Genomic DNA, 5,179 nt, shown 5'->3' on the forward strand with positions numbered 1-5,179 from the left:
ATGGCTGGATCGTCGGCCCTACGTTTGGTCTGGAAGGATTAAAATTCAGAAGTTTACATACACTTGTAAAATTACTTTTTGTACGATTTGGTTCAGTGGAAACTCAACTATAATTTGGTGGCATTTTGGTCCATTCAGGTCTGTATGTCACTTTGAAATATGGACTTCTTTTGTCTTAAGATACTTTATAATTAATTTGGCCGAATGCTTTGGGTCATTGTCAATATGTGCCCCGATCTTTTACTTCCTGGTTGATCTCTTCTGTATTTCAACGTAACTTTCTTTCTACATGATGTCACAGATTTTGTGAAGCGCACCAAAACGCCCCCACAAGGTGATGCTGCCCTTCCTGTTCTTCAGAGCTGTGATGATGTTCGCCGTTTCCTCTAAATGTGTCGATAAGAACATGTTTGATTCATCGGATTATAGTCCCGTTTTGTTGATTTGTCCCAGGATTCATTTGCCATCTGTAATCTGGGTTTTGACCTTCCTCTTGGAGTAATGACCTCTTCCTCGCTGAGTGACCTTTCCGGTCTCGTTTTGCTGTGGATCGTAAGCGTCTCCTGGCTTCATCCAGCATCTTTACACTGAAATATCTTCATCACACAGAACCCGTCCTCTTTCTGCTGCACATCCTCATACTGTTTATGCTTCATTATAACTATTTGAACAGATGACCTTGGCTTCTTCAGACGTCTGGAAACTGCAGCCGATGATTAACCAGGTTTTTCGAAATCCACCAATCTCTTGTTGATTTTTTGGATCATTCCTTTTGATTTTTTTTCCATGATGTCACAGAAAGAATCAGTGACATCATGGAACCCATCCTCACGTGTTTCTCCAATTAACTCAAATGTTATTTAATCTTTTTAATTAACATTTTTCACAGCAGGTTTAAAACGCATGGTCCACTTCTGAAATTAAAGAAAGTAATAAAAACTTTCTGTGATATTTTGCAAATAGAAACAGTGTTGGTGCTCAAAACTTGCCCTAAAGTTTAGCTTAACTTTAGGGCAAGTTTCCCTACAAGTTTAAACTAAACTAAAGGAAAAGTTTATCTTATTTGAAATACGAACGATTGATTTCTTATCTGTGTATTTTACACGCTGTTTGTAAATGCAAATGCACCTGAAATCTCTCTGTTTGGCTGTGATATCTGCATGTCTGTGAAAGTGTCACATATTAGAAAACCAGGCTGTTAAAAAAATGTTTTTAAAGCTCAGTAAGACAAAAACTGAATCCTCCTATGAAGGGTTAACGAAGGAGAGAAAAACGGCAGATTCATTTCCATGCATCAGCAATGAAAACTGACCTCCTTGCTCTAATTACCGAGGCTTTGACGTGTTTCCTGTGTACTTTACAGTTCTTTAAAAGTCAAGTCAAGGGAGTGTTAAAAGAAAATTTTTGCATAGTTTCACTCTTGGGATCAGTAGACAGAGAGGAAGTAATTTATAAAGAAACGTCCTTCTCTTTCACAGACAAACACAGAGGAAGGTTTTTTTTGTTTGTTTTTTTTTCTGTGTGCGCACTGAAGGAAGAGTTTAGTGCAACAGATTTATGAAGCCAAGTGTTTTCTATAATGACACCGCGAGGATTTACACGTCGAACAAAGAACGGAGAGGAAGTTGGAGGGGTAACCTCGCTGTCACTCGTCTCCCTTCAGCTGTGATTAAGAGACGAGGGGACGCGACGCTGACGTCTGAGCCCAGACCGTAATTTACAGTTGCTGCACAAGTGGGCATTTCACACCGACGGACACATTGATGGCGCTGCACACTTAGCCTGTCACGGCCAAAGAGATGTGCGCGGCGGAGCCTGGCGGCCATGTGATGTTGTGTAAGCGGAGGGAAGGGAGAAGGGAGAGGAGGCTCTCGCTGTGCTCGTCGTGATAAATCATCGTATCCCCCGACTTTGGGCTGCGTTTGATCTCGATCGCGGTAAGATGGAGGTTTTGAAGTGAAAAACTCCAGGACTGCAGGTCAGGCTGTGGCGAGGCGGGGCCGCTAACCCACACAGTGAGGCAGGGTCATAATTTACACCCCGGCGGACAGCAGCAGAGCATCGGGGAGCCCCCAAGCCTCCATCTGTACTATCTCAATCAGTGACAGATTGATGGAGGCTCCTCTTCATGCAAACCAAAGAGGACGTCTCTGCATTGGCTGCTCTACAAACACACGGGCCCTCGGCAGGCGGACTCAGAGCAGGTTCCTATGGTGAAAAGTGCACTTATGCCACCATGAGCAAAGCAACAAAGAAAATTGATCACTTTTGATTGGATTAGGAGATCTGTAACTCACACACCGAACAAGGCTAATGAGCTCTAGCAGCTTTCAAGTTCTCCAGATTTGTGGCACAGGTCATTATCCAATTACAGCCTCAATAAAACCAACGAGGACGTTTTTACAAAACAAAACGTCAAAATAAAGCTGTTATGAAACTGTTTTTTTTAATTAAGTTTTCAGATATTACCATGTACTTGATTTATTTATCACGAGCTGAAAACGTAAAAAGAAACAAAACAACAACAAAAATAGCAGGAAAGGCCCCGGCTTTTATTCCCCCTTTCTGTTAAATTCGTCCCACAGAGTGTCTGGTTTAACAGCTCATTATCACCAAGCTGTGTGAAAAATCACAAAGACCAGAGGTAGCTGACGGGAGAACAACCTCAACAAACTCACTTTTCCTCCCTCCTGCTACACGTGGAAAAGCACAAAACATCAGTAAATAGTAATCATCACTCTCTTATTCTTCCCATTTGAACTACTTCTGCCAAGTAAAGGTGAGAGTAAGGGACTAATTAAAGTAAAGTTACTTATGCACACAAAGGGAGACGTCCAATACAATTACACAATGTGACTTTGAAAGGCGAGCAGTTCATGACTCGGTGAAGGGACAAGGGGCAATAACCTTTTTTTATCACGAGCTTCTCTCTTCTACAGGAGATCTGTCAGGGCAGGATAATCTATCAGCCATATCTCTATGCAATCCAAGTGATGTTAAGTTATGGAAAATTGAACGTTCGCATCTCCAAACCGGTCAGTTTCGAGGACATCTCTCCAGCGCAGGGTGGAGTTCAGGAACCGGGTGTGAGGAGAGCCCACATCAGGGGTGCCCATAAATCAGAGCCCTCTTGCCCCCTGGTCCGCCGGGCCGGCAGGGACTGGATGATCCAAATTCCTGGGGGTTAATTCACCAAGTCGCTCCCTAAATTTCCTCCAGTGCTCCATCGTTTCCACCTCTTCAGGGGAAGGGAAGCACGCGGCTCAACCTGCAACGTGCGCCATCCTCCTCTGCATGCAGCCGCGTGGCCTTTGCTCTCAAAACACTGGATACGTGTTAACACAAAGCAGTTCCTCCCACATTATCGCCGGTCTGTCCCTCCATAGACGCCCTTTTGTCTTGCAATCATAAAAACACTTGTTCTGCAGGAGGAGCGCTCAAGAGGCCAGAAACTGGAGCAGGCTGCTCACAACCAGACCTCCAACTACACATTCCTGCAGGGATCCGTCCAAAAACGCCTCACTGTGGAGAACCTCGCTTTTCTATAGAGTGCCACAATTTATACCAGAAATCACATTTTACTAGATCCACTCCTTGTTTTCCCAGTTTGCTTCTGAATCTCCCCCCCCAAAAAAGAAAAAAAAAAAGTATTTTCAGCAAAGCAGCCCAGCTGCAACAAGACACACATTTCACCTCCAAACTATTCACCCTCTGAACAAACTTCAGGTCAGCAAAGACTAAATCTCTCACCGAAATCGTAACATTGAGCTACTACTTGGATTTGAACTCCAGGTGTTTTGCCATTATAAACTCGACTAAAAGCAAATACTGTAAGTCGTTGGCATGTGCTTGAATTTGTCTCAATTCCACTGAGGCCTAATTTCACTGTGAGCTATTATAATGTAAATTGAGGGACTAGAAAAAAACCCCATAAAAGCTTCATGATGAGAATTAAATGAGAAACAGAGGCTTTTTGTTCCAATTTTTGCTGTTTTCTATAAAATTTTAATAGCCCCATAAAAAATGCAGTTTATAAATTGGTTTCCCGCAGCGAAGTGAAATAATGTAATAATGTCTGCAATCCAGGTGAAATAAAAAATGAAACAACATGACAGGAAGAGCATGTGACTGGTTGTAAATTTTTAGCAGCGTCTAAAACTCAGCGCACGCTTTTTTTTTAATTATTGCCTCATCAAATACTTTCAATTTAATTCGGCCTCTTTAAGCAAATCAATTACGAGACTTTATCATAATCTCAGCAGTGCAAGTAAAACGTGTTTTTCTTAAATGTGTAATTTATTGAGAGCGTGTGCGAGCAAAATTAGAAATAATAAGTGCGCCTCCGTCGTAGGGAGGATGTTTCCACTCAGTTGGGACTTTAGATAGTAATTAATAAATAATAAAGCTGTGACGTCCTGTCCGTGGAAAAAAAAACTCCGCGCAAACTCTGGAGAAAGTCCAGATCTCGGAGCTGAGAGCGCAGCCGAACGTGTCCGCGGGGAGGACGGGAACAGACCTTGGTGTGCTTGATCTCCGGGTTGGGCACCGGGGAGGGCATCAGCTGGAGGGATGCCATGAGAGCAGCCGGGTCGCTCTTCACCTCTCCGGGGATCTCGATCTTACTCGAAGTCATCGCGGCTGGTCGCTCCGCTCGTCTTCCTGCCTGCCTGCCTGCCTGCTTCCCTGCTCACTGCGCCTTCCTCCGGTGTTTCCTCCTTCCAGCGGGTTTCTGATTAGAGCTCCGGGTTCCTTCCTGGGTTTATAGCCAGGTGTCGGCTGCGGTTCGTTTTCATTGGGCGAGGAGAGAAGGGGGAAAGGGCCGTCCTTTTGAAAATTAAATCCGAGCATTTACATAAATGACCTCAAGCCATGCGTGTTGAGGAGGAGGAACACACGCACCCAACCCACCTCACACTCACTTTCCGCAGTCGCTTTCAGTCCGCAACAGTTGGAGGTTTTTTTTTTTTTTTTTTACATACTTATTCATAGTTTTACATACACAAATATCACGCTCACAGAGCCTGCGGCGAGTTATCACACAGGTCTGGAACTGATTATCTCATATGTGCGCAGAGCGCTGATAATAACTCCGCATATTAAGGTTGCGGCTGTTTTAAATTGCACAGGGGAAAAAAAAAAGAAAAAAGGAAATAGGTCCCAGATCTGAGCCGTAATATAT

This window comes from Poecilia formosa, unplaced genomic scaffold, assembly GCF_000485575.1.
Source record: "Poecilia formosa unplaced genomic scaffold, Poecilia_formosa-5.1.2 Scaffold363, whole genome shotgun sequence".
Taxonomy (NCBI): domain Eukaryota; kingdom Metazoa; phylum Chordata; class Actinopteri; order Cyprinodontiformes; family Poeciliidae; genus Poecilia; species Poecilia formosa.